The following is a 17,507-nucleotide window of genomic DNA, read 5'->3' on the forward strand; positions in this document are numbered from 1 at the left end:
TTAAAACAAGAGACGTAGTCCAGGGAAATGGGTTTTGCACTTTGTGTGCAAGGCTCAGGGCTTTCATGCTGTGCTGGTCTCCTCTGGGAGGGAGCTCCAAATGCCTGAGATGGTTTTGTCTCCTGCACTTGCAAATTCAACTTCGAGCGTTTTTCCAAGTGAGGCCCGATAAGGTGCAGTTCTTCAGATAATAAGGCAAATCTCCAGGGAGTGCCTAGAAGGCAGCAGCCACAGCACCAGCCTGGCCTCCCCCAGTGAGCCGGTGGAGACCGGGCTGCTGTGCTCCAAACCTAGCCCTCAAGGTCATTGGCACAGGGTGACAAAACGTGATGGCTTTATCATTGTTTGCCAGCTTGTAGACCCAGTGACTTTGTCCAAAACTGGCAGGAGATGTCATCTTGGGAAGATGTATAGCATCATATAGCATTCACACCTACAGGTAGAAGATGGTGGCTCCTGGCTACTCTCCTACAGTCTTAGCAGCAAGCGAAGCGTGTCTGAGAGCTGTCGGGGTTAGGTTGGACATCGCTGTAGCATAACTCACTGAGGGACCGAGGCAGGAGCCTTGGGTCTGCCTACCTGGCTCATCTTCCAACACGTTACCTGACCTGCGGCAAGTAAGAGCCTTTGGGTTGCCTCAATTCCCCGATCACCTGCAGTATTCCTGATAGACATAACTGTGGCTGGTTCTTGGGATTGTAAGAGTCCTCCGAAAGGACTTTTGGAGCTGTGAAGGCTGGAGAGATGAAAAAAGACCAACTGCTGCCAATGGAGTGGAGAGGTTTCCTGTAAAGTCGGCTGAGGAGAATGGAACACTTCAGCACCTATTTGCAGAGAGGGAATGACCAAGCTTCAGACCGTTAGGTTAAGGTGTCGCTCGGCTCACAGGCTGATCGAATCGCTTCCTGTACTCGGGCCCGACAGCCCAAGTGATGGAGAGGGAAGCGAATGCTTTCGTTAAGCTGGGAGTACAAGGTAACCTCGGATGCCCAGAACGTAGCCTTTCCCACGGTGATTGTGGTGTGAAGAGACCAAGTGCTGTGTCACGGACGTGCAAGCCACCGCTGGGGCTGGGGTCACTCAGGCACCAGGAATCCTGAGTTGGGAGAGGGTAGCGGAAAAGCAGAGAACAATTCTGCGAATCCAGGAATTCTTTGTGGTGGGCTGTGTATGTTACTTAATGCAAGGCAGATATTAAGTAAGCGCTGGAGCTTCTGGTAGGACTCCTGCCACTAAAAGTGGGGCAAAGAAACCCCCAAAGCCCCAAACCTAATGGAGATCTGTTCTGGGGGTTGCCTCTACCTTTGATATTTGGTAGCTGTCTTGAGGTGTAAGTTGATAGAAATGTGTGTGTGTGTTGTGTGAGGCTGGAATATATGTTATTAAAGGGTATGCGTTATTCAAAAAAGACATGTAAAAGTAAGCTAGGTGGTAAAGACGAGTGTAAATAAAATCAGAGGCCAAATTACTTTGACAGCGTGGGTTCTGCTGGGAATCCCCTTGAAGCAGCGCAGGGGGTGATTAAAATACGGATAGAGATCTCGTGCTAGAGAAATGCTGCTGAGAATCATGTTGGTGCAGAAGGATAACTTGCGTTGTCTCTGTCATCCTCTTGCCAAGAATTACTGAACCAACAAAGGTGATTAGTTGTAATCACCAGCATGTTGCAAGAACTGGTTTAAAAAGCAAACTTTGATTCAATTTTCAATGTTCAATCCATTTAATTTAAATAGATGGCTATACAAACGAAGATCCGTGTGTTCCTCGATTTTGGTAGAGCAAATTTGGATGAGCAGGGGAAGCTAGAGTTTCCAGGAGCTCCCATGACATGGCAGTAGCAGAGGCATTATATTTTAAGTCAAAGGTGCTAAAATCATCTCAGACAGATAGGGGGGAAATGAGTAACAAAGATCCAGTTAAAAAAAAAAAAAAAAAGTAAGTGTGTTTTAAGTCAGTCAAGCTGGGATGTGGAGAAGGAAGAGAAAGAATTACAAGCCTTGTGTTTCAAGGATATGTAATGTAAGTACTATATTTTCTATAGGAAGAATGTAAAAAGTGGTACCCGGTAACCGGTAGGCTTGAGAGTCTGATTTCAGTATGGTGCAAGGTTTCAGAATAAATGGGAGGAATAGCTGAGTACGAGGAAGTAAACAGAAAATGGGAGAAAATGTAACAGCTTTTCTAGAAGTGATCACACCTCACTTACCCATATTGTTGTTTAATAAAAAATAGTATGTAGACAAAGGAAATATATCTTCCATCTGGAATAGGTACTTTTTTTAATCTCAGAAAGGATTATCTAAACTAGAGGATGTGGTGACCGGCAACAGGATCTACGGAGAAGCAGGGGTCAAGCTGATGAGAAAGATGGTTTCTCTCAATGCTTTCAGCCTGAAGAGAGCCCATTAATAATGTTTTAGTAATGACCTTGGTATAAAAAGTAGGAATATTTGCAGTGATGTTTGCAGATGACAACATTAGGGAGCAGCGTCCCTGCCAAGGAAGATTACATATCCTACAGCAACAGCCAGATGACCTTGATGGTTGGAGTAAGGGAGGCGGGATTAGCGTAAATCCCCCTTGGGGACCAGTAACAGAATTTCAGCTATTTCCATGGGAGTTTTAGTTGGAAATGACCAAAGAGGAGAGAGGAAAGATACATGAGAATCATCCGTTCAACAATTTAAGAGCTGTTACTATGAAAAGAGAAGGGGAAAAAAATCTTATTTGCTAATCAGTCTGTTTTTAGTAGAAAGGGGAATGTGCTAGAGCAGGAGGGTGAGGCTGCGGCTCTGGTGGGACTTCCTTTTGATGAACACACATTTTTTCCCCACACTGTGGTCACTTGCTCTCAAAAACACTGATTATAAAAGATCAGCCTTACAGAAGAGTTACTGGCCTGGTCAGAAAACTGGAGAAGTCTTGCAAGATCCGAGTGTAGCAAGACGAAGGTTGAGAAGGAATGTAATCGCAGCCGCCACAGACATCATGACAGTAGACAGCATGAAGGAAAATTAGCTATTTTAATTGTGTTGACACAAAACAGATGGGTATAAGCTGGGCAAGAGTAAATAGGCTAGAAATTGGAAGAGGGCCTTTGTTAGTGGAATGCAGCTCTGAAGCAGTTTTCCCACAAGAGCGGCGTGAAGGTCTGGAGAATTGCTTGGAGATGGGGCACTGGCCACTTCTAAAGTTTGTAGGACCAGGGCATGGGACTCCCTGGTGTCCCGCTCTGTGTTCTGGCAAAAAGCAGCTGTTGGTGCCTCTGTGAAAGTATATTTAAGAAAGGGCGAAATGCAGAGAGAGGAGTGAGAACAAAAGTGTGAGAAACAATCCTGAAGACACCAGGGTGAGAGAAGAAGGAGGGGAGGAGGTGCTCCAGGCGCCAGAGCAGATTCCCCCGCAGCCTGTGGAGAACCACATGGTGGAGCAAGTGGACATGCCCTGAAGGAACTGCAGCTTGTGGAGAACCCACGCATGAGCAAATTTATCCTGAAGAACTGCAGCCCATGGGAAGAACCCACGCTGGAGAATGTGGAGGAAGGAACAGCAGCGGGGAGCTGTTATGGACTGACCACAACCTCCCCACACACACCATTTGGAGCAGGGAGGAGGTAAGGGGTCAGGAATGAAGAAGTGAAGCTGAGCCTTGGAAGTAGGAGGAAGGGGAAGGTGGTTTCATTTTTTTTGTTTCTCACCATTCAACTCTTTTTTAATTGGTAATTAGTTAAATTATTTTTTCCCAAATCTATTTTGCCCCTGATGATTATTGGTGAGGGGCCTCCCTGTCTTATCTCAACCCACAAGCTTTTCATCTTATTTCACTCTCCAATCCTGAGGAGAGGGACGGAGCAGTTAGGTGTGCATCTGGCAGCTGGCGAACGTCACCCCACCCCACCTGGACACTTTTTCTTCTTACAAATCCAATAGTTGGGGCAGAAAGCAGCTTCCTCAATTGTAAGGAAGATCTATCAAAGGCCACGAGATACCATTTCCCAAAGGAAATGGGCCATTGTGGTACAGCTGGAGCTCTTGTAGTCTGGGGAAACATGCCTCCAGGAGTGAAACAATTCCCTTTTTTTTTTTTTTTACCTCACTTCTTCCAAGTCTAATTCATGTTAAAGCAACACCTTTTCCAGGAATCTGGCTCATAATTCTTGGAAAGTTCTTAAAGGCGGTGGAGGAACTTCCTGTGTGCTGAGGGAAGGTACCACAGTGGCACCATGTGTGTGGGAAGCCCATGGTCTGCAGAAAGGTGTGAGGAATTGCTTTAAATTGAAACCAAGTGAAATTTCTTCCCTGGGTACTGAAGCGGGGCATCGTGGTATTTGTGTAGTTGATTAGACATACGGTGTCTCATCCCATTTAGCAAGCAGGCAGCATGTCTTCATTAACTGTTCTGTCTGCCACTAGAAGCCAAATGTTTACTAACTGCTACTAATTCAATTTTACCAGCTGTTGTAGGAAATCAGAATCACAGCTCACATAACAGAAATAGGAGCTTTTTGAAAAGAAAAAAAAAAAAATACGTAGCCTATGCAGTTACCTAAGTACCTCGCTTCCTTTAAAATCATTAAGATCTCGATGCTCCAGGTCCATTCCAGGTCTAAGTTCCTAACGTGTTTGTGTACCTTTAGAAAGGATTGCCTCTCTGAAAGGTCTTCTGTTAATTTATCAATTTGCTTTGCTTCCCACAGCACTCAGGGTTGGGAGAGAGAGTGGGAGCAGCTCTTGGTGTGCTGAGCTACGAGGGACTTGAGATGTCTTTGATGCAAATGCCCTTTTGCTCAGCAGAATAGTGATGAGTTTGCCGAAAAGAGCAGGAAATACCTCCCGTGCATACAGATGGCGTAACTATTATCGGCTAACTATTATCAGCTTTGTTTCCTTTTTAAATTGTTTGTACAGGTTTTTGCAAATCATTATGAAAAAGACCCTTCTGTCCCCAGAAGTTTAAATAAAGAGCTAAGAAGTCGCCTTTACATCTGGCTCTGGTTTTCACGCCAAGTGAAAGGGAAGAATTCCTGCCCGATCCCGCTCTTATAAAGCTGTACAAGTAGATTTTGAAATGAGTGGAACTCCTGAAGCCAGACCAGGCCATTTGATGATAGACGCTCTGCATGGTTTGTCAACATTTTTTCAATACGCAGTATTTACCTAAGGTTGCTTTGCAACTCAGGAAAATCAGACTAATTAACAACTAACTCTTTGTTTGGGTAGAAAGGAGTGAGAAACAAGGTTTACAGAATTCTCTGAAAGTGTGAGGCCAACTGCCTGGCTCCAGCTGGCCAGAGCACTTAGAAAAAAAGGATAGTCAATGTGAGATTTCACTTTATGGAGTAGAAGTAAAAAGCAACCCCAAACCCAACCAAACAAATACCCCTCCAAACCTCTCCCAAGCAAAATGTGTCCATCCTACCCCGCCAAAACAAACAAATAAACAAGATCCCCAAAAATTTGCCTCCTGGCCTCAAAATGGAGAGAGCAGCTCTAAGCAGCATCTGTAGAGGTGTTTTGTCTCAGCCCAGAGAGTTGTGATTAATGGGGTGAAATCCAGTTGGTGGCTGGTCACCAGTGGTGTCCCTCAGGGCTCAGTTTTGGGGCCAGTCTTGTTTACCATCTTTATTGATGACCTGGATAAGGGGATTGAATGCAGCCTCAGTAAGTCTGCAGATGACACCAAACTAGGTGGGAGTGTTGATCTGCTGGAGGGTACGAAGGCTTTACAGAGGGACCTGGACAGGTTGGATCAATTGGCCAAGGCCAATGGGATGAGGTTTAATAAGGCCAAGTGCCGGGTCCTGCACTTGGGTCACAACAACCCCAGGCAGCGCTACAGGCTTGGGGCAGAGTGGCTGGAAAGCTGCCCAGCAGAAAAGGACCTGGGGGTGTTGGTGGACAGCCGGCTGAACATGAGCCAGCAGTGTGCCCAGGTGGCCAAGAAGGCCAACGGCATCCTGGCCTGTATCAGGAACAGCGTGGGCAGCAGGAGCAGGGCAGTGATGGTGCCTCTGTACTGGGCACTGGTGAGGCCTCACCTCGAGTGCTGTGTTCAGTTCTGGGCCCCTCACTACAGGAAGGACATTGAGCTGCTGGAGCGTGTCCAGAGGAGAGCCACCAAGCTGGTGAGGGATCTAGAGAACAAGTCATATGAGGAGAGGCTGAGGGAACTGGGCATGTTTAGTTTGGAGAAGAGGAGGCTGAGGGGGGACCTCATTGCCCTCTACAACTACCTGAAAGGAGGGTGTAGAGAGGTGGGTGTTGGCCTCTTCTCCCAAGGGAATAATGGAAAGGACCAGAGGAAATGGTCTGAAGTTGCAGCAGGGGAGGTTTAGATTAGATATTAGGAAGAATTATTTTACTGGGAGGGTGGTCAGGCCCTGGAACAGCCTGCCCAGGGAGGTGGTGGAGTCACCATCCCTGGAGGTATTTAAGAAATGTGTAGACATGGCACTTCAGGGCATGCTCTAGTGCCCGAGATTGTTGGGTTGGGTTTTCTTTTTTTTCTTTTTCTTTTTTTTTTTTTTTTTTTTGTTGTGTGTATGGTTGGACTTGATGATCTCAAAGGTCCCTTCCAACCATGAAGATTCTGTGATTCTGTCTCTTACGCAGACGATTTTAAAGAGGTTTAAGAATGATGTGAGCAAGCAGTGGGATTTGAAACCAAGTCCTCCCAAAGTCAGGTGTGGTTAAACCCAGGAGTGCTGTCAGCCTTGCTGGCTGAGGAGCAGAAGCAGGGGAGGTGGCTGTGAAACCCGGTAAATAGGGTGAGCACCCGGTGGCCTGGGGACCCAAAAAGCAGGGGCGGGGGTGGGTAACTTGGGGCCGTGCACCCGAGGGGATGCTCTATAAACCCGTGCCCTCTCCTGGCAGCACGTCTCGGTGACAGCTGGGGACAGGCTGGTGCCTGCCTGCACGGTGGGACAAGAAGGATTTCATGAAAACTATCTCATGAAAAACTGGAGCTGACAGCAGTGACAAAATGCCAGCGTTTAGTACACGCGAGGGTGGTGTGTTAATATTTACTTTGTGATAAAGCCTTCACAGCGGGAGACTTCTTCCCTTGCAGTTGCACTGTAGCATGTTCTTCAAAGACCACGTTTAGCCCTTTTTTAAAAGAGGAGGGCTGGACAGAAAGGTAGGTATTAGGTAAACAGAGCTCCTGTCCGATATTGGAAACATCTGCACAGTGGTTCCTAGGAGTGCGGGTGATCAGAGTATGATTAATTTTGCATAACAGAGACAAGAACAAACCAGCATGTTGCCCTTTATTTCACTGCTGCAAAGGCTTTGTAATCAAGAGCTTTTCCTTGTGTAGGAACAGGGGTCGTAAAGGAAGAGGGGATTAAAAGGAAGCATGTCCTATGTAGTGGCTTTTACAATGCCTCTGACCTTGATTACACGAATAACCTTGGGAGCGCTGGCTTTTGGGGAAAAACAGGAGCTATTTTGATTAAAATAATCAGAATGCAGATCTGTGTATCCTGATACCCAGGACTATTTCAGATCATTTTAATAGGCAGAGGTGAATGAATGCATTTAGGCAAGGAAGAAAAAATGAACGAACTCATTAAATTCAGCCTAAATCTCAAATCAAATGTATTTTTACAATAAAGCTTAATATGTGATGGCTATTAACATAATACATCACCAGCTGTCCAGCACATAGAAATGGCTGGTAATTATTTAACAGTATCCAGTATTTATTGTGCTTTATACTGGATAAAGCTGGGTGAGACAAACCCAAGAACTGTGGCGTTGGAGGAGGACCAGGAAGGGTGGTGCCAGGACGGCAGGTCCTCTCTATTACAGAGCAAAGCATCCTCCCTGCTCTGACGCCCCAGAGCTGTGAGGATCAGACTGGCTCCCCTGTGAGCAAACATGAAAATGTACAGGATTATGGGAGTATAGAAGGAGAGAACTTCTAAAACAGCGTGGTAAGGAATGGAGGGATTTGGTTATGTTAATTAGCATTGGTGATAATGAACATCCTGCAGTTGTCCAGAGATCACAGCTGGAGCACCAGGGAAAGACCACCGTTGGCCCCTTCTGCTGAGAAAAGCAGGAAGATATTTAGGAAAAAATGAGGGAACACGGTTCAGGGGAAAACATTCAGAGGAAGCAGAAGACACATAAACTGCCAGAAGAAAGAGCTAATGAGGAGAGAGACTCTGGTGGGCAAGAAGGAAGGAAGCCCTGGTGGCAGTTTTGAGAAGAGAGGGACAGGAAGAGAAACTGGAGAATATGAACTGAATTGCTCTTATATTCAGCAAGGCAAAGGAGATCCTGCATAGATGCAATCACGACACCAGACCAGTATTCTGATCGGCTGCGTCTACTGTCTGTCTCAGCAGTAGGTGCTTGATGGACACCCAAAACCACCCCTGCTCTCTGCACAGCAGCTGCAGCTCAGGCTTGATGCAAGGGTGGGTTTCCTTCCAGCAGCACTAAGACACATCTTCTCCGCCTTCACCTCTTTCTTCCTTTGGCCTTATGTCAAACAGCCGCATTCACCATCCAGTCTCGGTTTTGCTTCCTGGGCTGTTAGTCTGGGTCAAATGACCACCAGGTCAGCTGGCAACCGTGCTGCCTCTCCTCCTCTCGTCTGTACGGGAGCTGGTGGTGGACTTCAACTGCATATACTGATGTTGCTGTTGGCTGGTAGCACCTTCTGGAGTAGGCTACCTGGTAATGTTTTGCTTATTGAAAGCTCTTCTGCATCTTCTAACTCTTGTCTCCAGTCTCGGTGGCTCTTGCTGAGCGGGATCATTTAAAAAAATCTATAGAGGGGGAAATAGGTTGACATTCAGAGCATCACAAACAGCATCCCAATACTGACGTTGAAACAAGTGCTGCAGCTCTTGGTGGTCATGTTAACCCTTGATGCCTTTCAGACAGAGCAGTTCAGGTGGGTTGTGGGGGAACACCTCTCTCCTGGCATCTGGCCTCTGTCCTGGGCAATGGGAGCTCTGCACGAGCAGAGACCCATCCCGGGGGAAAACTGAAATACAGTGGAGTATGGGGGCAGCGGAAGAGGAAGGAAAATGGTTGCTGGTCTTCCTCCTCAGTCCCACCGACCTCCCTGGGCCCATCCTCAGCACCGTGTTCTGCTGGAGCACCCCTGGGGGAGCGAGGATGGCCAGTGTCTGGGAGTGAGTTTTCATTCTCCCCGCTCTGTGATGCTCCTTCATCACAATACTGTCCCTTCAGATGCATGCACTGCAGTGGTCTGGCAAGTGCCCAGGAATGCTGGATCCGTTGCCTGAACACCAGGTGCCACTGGGGTCCTAAAACAACCTTTCCTTGCTATTTATTTTAGCTGATATTTTTTCAGTTATTTTGTTGAAGAGATCATGGAAAAAAGGCATGTCTCCATTTCTGTCAAAGTGATCTATGGAGAAACACAACACAAAAATACTCTCCTACAAGCAGTACTAAAACATAAATTGAAAGAGGATACACGGTCTTAGGTGTCCAGGAGCCTGCTTGATGTTTGCCATATTAAAGCAGCCACTTGTAAAGCAAGCCTTGTCCTGTCAGCTGCTGAAAGATCAAATCGCTTCAGTGCGGCAATTTTCTCTCAAAATAATGATAACAAATATATTTGACGATTGGACCAGAAGTGCACTTGAGTTGCAGAACTTTAATAACTTTGCTGGCTGTTGAGACGCGGGTTCCTCCTGAGGGAAGGGTTACACGTTAATCATTCATGTTATAATGTGAAGAAACCAGGTCATAAGGAGACTGAACACATGCTAAAAATAATGTAATCTGGTGGGGAAATGAAGAGGTCTGCAAGATGCAAACTTAGAGGACACTCTGGCTTGACTCTTTTGTCCTTTGAAACTGAAGATCCCGGATCAAATCCTACCCAGGCCTTTAGCAGCTCAAGAACCGAACGAGTAAAGGCAGCACCCCATGTTTAACTTCTAATTGAGTGAGGTTGGATACCCAGCCCACTAATGTTGGGTGGGGGTGACCTTTTTCCTTGACTCCACTGGGCTTTTAGGCAACTTGAGATATTGTGAAGTGGTTTGTCTTTACTTCAGATGTCTGAAGTCTTTCAATTGTCCTCACTTTTCCAGGATGCCTATTGGCAAAGCATCTGTCTTTCCAGGTCCTCTGTCCTCCAGAGAGCATCGAGAGTCAAGAAGCTACAGAATAAAGGGGTGGACACCTCATCAGTGTCTTCAGCTGCATGGAAGATGATACAGAGGAGGAAGAGCGGGTTCTTCTTGGAGGGCCACCACAGAAGATCAAGAGGTACAATGAAAGGACGAAGGCATAAGTTGCAGCAAGGGAAATTCAAATTAAATATATAAGGAAAAAAATCTTTCACAGTGAGAGCAGTGAAGGACTGGTACAGGCTTCCCAGAGAGGCTGTGGGATCTCCATCCTTGGACATGTTCAAATTTCAGCTGGTCGGGCCCTGAGCAACCTGCTGCAACTTCAAATTTATCCTTGCTCTAGCTGGGTGATCGCCAGAGGGCCCCTCTAACCCAAATTATTCCATGGTTGCGGCAGTACAGAGAGCGAGAGGAGACAGACATCGGAGCTCTTGCTTACAGGGGGAAGAAACTGCGATAGCTTTGCTCCTCCAAAAATGTGGAGTGAAGCACCTTGGGCTCAGGCCAAGCCAGGTGTGCCCGCACAGGAGCTGCTGCGGTGGAAAGCCGGTGACAAGTCCATAGCGTAGGAACCTCTTTGCATAGGTGAACTCTAAGAGTGATTAAAAGAAGGAAGTAAATGTCACCTAAAGCAAACGGTTTGAAACCTGAACTTTTAAAGAAGAACTTTGCAATAACAGGACAAATAGCACAACCTTGTCCTTGTCCTCCCCCCCCCCCCCACTACCCGACCTGCACAGCACTGAAATGCAAAGGCTGGCACCAAAGGGTTCCTGCTTCTCTCTCCTCTGGAGTTAATGCTTCATGGGCTGTCCTGCTCCAGGACCTCCAACACTCCTCCAGAGTTAGGCCTTCTCTTCCTGAATGTTACAGCTGAATACAGTTCAGGAGGGCTAAATTACAATTTTCCAAATACCTGAAATTTAGCTTGATTTTTACTAGCCTAAATGGCTATTCTGTAGGTTTTGGGGTTTCTACCCTGGATCTTCCCCATCGGACACAGCATGACACAGCATAGCTTTTACCTTGTCTCTGGAGCTCAGGAAAGGTGCTTTGAAGAAAAAGTGATGGTCATAGCTCACGCTTTGTACCCATCCGTTTCAAGTGTTGTGTTTATGCCTTTTGTTCATGTCAGGCCCCGCCACTCAGACTTCCCCATTTCTTGCACAGTCATCGCCAAATTAACATGGTTTTCCTCCGTCCTTTTAAACAGTAAATAAACAAATACATAAAACTCGACTTCTGGGACAAGAAGCCCCATATTCGTTTTGAGATGTTGTATGTTCCATGTTTGTTAATACCTGTTGTTAGAAAAATTCACCCTCGCTTCCTAAGTCCCTTACTCTTCATCCTGTCTCTGTTCAGCTACCTTAACATTTTACCAAAGATTCAGGTTGTACTTAGTCCGTTTGCTCCTCCGATTCTTTCCTCCGCACTCTGCTTCCTGCAAGTAAGGAAAGGCTTACTCATTCAAAGCCACTTTGCCTCCCAAGGATGGCTTCGAAGCTCACCTGTGCCGTAATGCATAGAAGAAAAAAGTGGCAATAGCTTGGTTTGTCACCGGTGCGATTGAACTACCCTGTTAGTAGCAGAGTGCTGCCTACTCGTGCCTGTCTTCTACAAGGATTCAGTCAAATGGGGAACTGAGCTTTAAAGAAAGGCAGGTTATAAAGTTGAAATAGAAAAAAAAGCTGGAAGAGAAATGTCTGGCCCACCTGGGGGTAAGGATGGAAAATGTTACTGAGGGCTTGCAGTTGATGTTTTTGGAATTTGCTTCACCAAAGGAAGAGCCTGCTATCTCCTATTGAGGGAAATAAGGGCTTTTATCAAATATATGTTGGTCATCTTTGTCCATGCTCTGCTGCATCGCAGTTTGGAGATGCTGCTGCTCTCCGTGACAGAGTGGTGGCTGATGTGACCTGCTCTTCCTTCTGTTACTGATTATATGGTGTGCCAAACCATGCGTGTCACCTGCTCTTAAACTGGCACACATTTCAACCTCCTGACTGTCAGCACGTGCTGTCTCCAAGCTTCAAGTGGTGCGGGAGACAGCTTTGTTCTTGCCCCAGGACACTTTGTCCTCCTGCTCTGTCAGGGCCCTGCGGGAACATTGCTGGCTGCTTCCTGTAATTGCCTACAAGTGGCAAAGCCAAAGGCTCCGGAGAGCAGGGAGGCTGAATCATGCTTGGTGGGGCTTTGCTTTTTTTCGGTCTCTATTCTCATTCTATCCACAGACTGTAAAATCCAGAGGCGTCTATGGGTTTAATGCCATCAGGAAAGTAAAAGAACATGAAGGAGGACAAAGAAAACAAAATGGACGGGGCGGCGGGCAGGTTGGGTGCGGCGCATTCTCACCCACGAGCGCAGGGATTAGAGTGACTCATCAACGCTGGGGCGCGGGGAGCCTCTCCAACATTTCCAGCTAGCGAGATCATTTATTGTAGTGAAATGATTCAGTGACCTTAAGAAGCAGCCAGAGGCACTCTCTGGAGACTGCTGGAGAGGCAGAGTAATCTAATAGATGGGAAACTGCACTGAATACATCTTTTCTTGGTCTTGTTAACGATCCCAGCACACACAGCTCATTTCAGCTCTCTGAAAATAGTTGGCAAGTTGTTCTGGAGACTTTGAAATCACTTTAGGGTTGGTACTCATTTACCACTGAAAAGTATAAAGCATATTTTTGCTGTGTAGTGTTTACTTTCCAGTGTAATTTTTGAGATCTTTCATAACATAGGTGTCCATTTCTTATTTATTAATGTCACCACAGAGCACTTTCCCCTAAAGAAAAAAAAAAAAGGTCACCCTAAGGCAAAACTGGAAAAACACGTGGCATTTGGGCACAAACTGCACACAACTTGGGGCAGAAAGAAGCAATTCAGCCAAGCACTGCGTTTAGGTGACTTTTAAAGTTTTTTTCTCCCAACTTTTACAATTCTGGAACATTTTTAAAATTTCATGTGGCTGTGGGCAATATGAAGGCATACCATATGAAACAGGAGCTAGTAATACCCAGCACAAGCAGAAAATGTCTGCCCCCAGAACAACCTGAGCACCTTATAAACGTCCCTTTTAAACTTGTGCTTGGGCATTGCCGCTTCCATTTCCCACCCGATCCAAATGGGAATTTGCCCTTTGCATACGCAGGTGACATGGCGGTTCCTGAAGTAATGCTGGAGCATCTGCAGCACCGTGCCACCTCTGTGGAAACTGCTGATTTCTCAAGATCCTGAAAGTCAGGCCAACTCTTCTGCTTGGCACTCGACGGTGCCAAAGCTCTGGTTTGCATACTAACAAAGAGCTGGGATCAAGGAAGAGAGGGAAGCAGGAAAACTGAAACCGGCTGCCCCACAGCATTTTAACCCGAGGTACTTACCGGGCTTGTTTAGCCAAGGAAGGGTTTTGAAGGTGGTTTCAAGTCATTTTACTTTGTGCACTTTCTCTGTAGGTTGCCAAAGACAGTGACAGAAAATGGACCAGAGCAACGTGCAAGGGCATATTGTGCATCCCATGCCTGCAGGAAGCCCTTTCCCATCTTGTCCTCTGTTTTCCCCCTGTGCTGCATAACGTGGTGGGTATGATCTTGACACTAGATGTTCACCCCAAATCCAGCTGTTTATTTCATTATTTTCCCTAGGAAGGTGTTGGTTTGGAACGAGATAACTGATTCAATCTTTTTTATTTTCCCTTTCAAAGAGTTTGCTGAACAGGAGTGAAAGAGGCAGCTTTCCCTGAATGAGTAACCACTTAAACTTTGCATTCCAAACATTTTAATGTTTCTGCTTTTTTTTTTTTTGTTATGTGACTAATAGATGTTGTAGTAGTTGCTATAGCCATGGCTGAAAAGCATGGCTCCCTTTGCACAATTCCTTTACATACAAATAAGGAGCTTTTTGGCTTAAAAAGAAGCCTCGGTGGGCCCAGCTGTTGCCTGACAGAAGCGGTCTCCACCTCTGGGCTGGCCTTGTTAAAGGCCTGATACCCAATCCCAGCCACCACTTTCCACATCTCCCTCAGAAAAACTGCAGGACCAGGTCTTAATGGCAGTAGACAGTACTGCCCCTTTTCTTGATGTTGCTTTTCTCTTTTTCTGTACAAAAACTTCTAGGGATTCATTTCAGTGATTTGACTGCCTTAAGGGACAATACGTATTAGAAATTGTGTGTGCCCCAGACATGCACAGTAGCGGCAAGATTAGAAGACATCATCTGTATCTGCAAGTTAATTTATAAGAGCATCTCTTGCCTGTACGTATTTAAAACTTAGATATTTAAAATATTTAACATTCTAAATGAGGAGGAGAATCAGTAAAATTAAGTGGGCGAACAGCAGCTAAGAATGGAAATCATCGCTTGCAAAGCCAGAGGACTAAACCATAGTCAATCCACATGGAAAGGAGAGAGGACTCACCCCGGTGAGGAGGCGGTAGCGGGAATTTGTGTCCGACCGGGGCGCAGGCAGCGTGCTTTCGAAGAAGGTATGAAAACTCCTGCCAGTTAGAGGCACTAGGACACCACTATTTTAGCATCTCTCCTGAAAGGTGTAATTCCTCATACGGAGCTTTCCAGAACAATTTGCTGCCTTGCTCAAGGTGAATTGGAGTCATGAACATACTGTGGAAGGAATAGACAAAGAACATCCTGACTTTCTCTGTCTTTCTCATTTTGCAAGAACTTCTGCTTACCAGCCTTGTTGTTTAGGAAGGGGGGGGAGGCTGTTAAAAGCAATTTTCACTTGCGTATCAACAACAAAAAAGGCATTTTTTGCCACAAAATTAGACTATCCCCAAAGAAGCAACTAGCTAAAATGCAACTAGAAGGAAGGTAATGAAGAAAGCAGCAGCAAAGTTATTTTGGTCTCAGTGCTTCGAAGGGAGCTGTAGAGCACCCCAGGTACATTGTTTACACAGGGCTAAGATGTATAAATAACACACCACAGTCAGCAGGAGTTCCTGCCGAACGCGGGCCGTGGGCTGTGGGCATCCCTGCAGGTTTCTGTCCAAACACACAGGTTCCTTGTCTGCTGCCGCTCCTCGTTTGTTTTCTTCTCCGCGGAGGGGAACTGGTGTCAAGGTCTGGGGTTTCAGGAGAGTCTATGACAACTCGCGTTTGTTCAATGCACGCCGTGCGGTTCCTTCTGTCCTTGGCCTCTGTTCTTCCCCGTCAATGCTGGCAGCAAGGTCCCCAGATCTGTGGGGCCAGGACCATGCTACACGGTGCCCTCCACTGCTGTCACAGCTACAAGTCTGGAGGCTTTCACAGAATCACAGAATCTTCATGGTTGGAAGGGACCTTTGAGATCATCAAGTCCAACCATACACACAACAAAAAAAAAAAAAAAAAAAAGAAAAATGAAAAAAGAAAACCCAACCCAACAATCTTGGGCACTAGAGCATGCCCTGAAGTGCCATGTCTACACGTTTCTTAAATACCTCCAGGGATGGCGACTCCACCACCTCCCTGGGCAGGCTGTTCCAGTGCCTGACCACTCTCTCAGTAAAGTCATTCTTCCTAATATCTAATCTAAACCTCCCCTGCTGCAACTTCAGACCATTTCCTCTGGTCCTGTCATTATTCCCTTGGGAGAAGAGGCCAACACCCACCTCTCTACACCCTCCTTTCAGGTAGTTGTAGAGGGCAGTGAGGTCCCCCCTCAGCCTCCTCTTCTCCAAACTAAACATTTTTTTCGGTAACTGCCTGAGCAGAAAAAAAGCTGTTTGGATTCATCTTCATGAAGGACAAATGGGCAAGTGAAATGCAGAGAAAATGAAAGACAGGCTTGTCCTTCTGTGCCAGTAGGAGCACGAGGTGTAAGGAAACCCGGGGGTACTCATTAAACTCCCACTGCAGTCGGTGCTGCAGCAGGACAGTGGATACCCAGGCAATTGCTGGAGCCTGTCATCAGATTACCAGAAAATTGCTGCACCATGTCATTAGATATGCTGAAAACTGTACTGCATTCAGTTTCAAACGCAGGGTCCCTCTTCTGAGAGGGCAGTGGTTTGTTGGGAGCAGGCTCAGAACAACCTGCAATACCACGCCACTCCTGTGGACGGACTTTTATAGCAAGGCTGGTCTGAGATCCATCAAACCAAGTGGAAAGGCAGAAAAAAATTCTCCATGTCACCTTGTCATGGCGGAAGACAGGAAAACTACAGCCAGCAGAGCTAGGTAACCTTGGCAGAGCAACCTGGTCATGCAGCTGTACAGCTTCCAGTACCTAATCAAATATATGGCTTTATAGAGATGCATCCAGCTTTGAGTGAGCTTGGGGTTCAGGTCGTATGAGTGCTTGACAAGGTAGCCAGTCATTCTGCAAACGTGACTCGACCAAGGCAAAATAGGGCAGGTCAGCCTCAGAGCTAAAGAACAAACCAGGCATCCTGGGCTACTAGTTTTGCTGCCTGGTTTTCTATAAGGAAAAACCATTTGGAAAAGCTGCAGGTATTGTAGATACTGTATTGTGCCCTCTCCGGTTAGCTGGGGGACAGGTGAGTGGGAGTGGAGAGAGAAAGCGGGGCAAGGGACTTGACATGGGGAGCAATGCTGTTGTCATCACTTCCAGGAAATTCATCTGTTACCATGTGAAGACTTGAGCTGCGGTAGAGTCCACTGGATTTTTAGAGAACAAGGTGTTGTCTTGCAACATTGGGTTATTTTCTTGGAGTTACAGGTGTCCTAATATGAATCCAGATGAGAAAAGAGCATGTTGGTCATAATTTTGGCAAAGAAAGAGGCAATAATTACCACTTCATCAGTACAGGCAGGGACTGCCCACGTGGATAGACATACATGTTTGGGTTTGGCTTGTCTCCAGTTCCCGTAAGGCAGAATTGCAGCTGGCCTTCATCAAGTTTTGCTGGGTACCGACAGAAATAGATGCTGAGGACTGCTATAAAGGCCAAAGAGAAAATATATGAATAGAGGATATTGGAGCAGCTTTTGTTGGATTGGATCAGATGAGACCAACGGCATGGAGAGAGCTGAGGGATTCCAAGGGGTAACAGAAATGATCTCAGGAGGCTAGAGCAGACAGCCGAGCCTAGGCTTATAGCTGGGATTCCTCTCTCCTAAAAGCAACAGAGGTAGGTCCTGGAATCAAATACCTGGTCTTGTGTCACTGTTATAATTTCCACTGATCCATTGGATTCTGAGCCCAACCCAATTGGAAGAGTAGCTATGCTTTCTCAGGAGTAAAGCAACCTATGCCCGGTTGCAAAGCAAGCAATCAGAATGAAACCTGGCTTCTCCCACAAGGTGCTCTTTTCAGTTGCCCAGGTTATGGAAAAGTTCCTCTCATTCTTGAATGTATCACAGACCAAACTATTTAAAGCTTTATAATTCTACTTGAATTATACCTAAACGCTTGAGTCTGTGAGAC

The sequence above is a fragment of the Numenius arquata genome, chromosome 9, assembly GCF_964106895.1.
Source record: "Numenius arquata chromosome 9, bNumArq3.hap1.1, whole genome shotgun sequence".
Classification (NCBI taxonomy): domain Eukaryota; kingdom Metazoa; phylum Chordata; class Aves; order Charadriiformes; family Scolopacidae; genus Numenius; species Numenius arquata.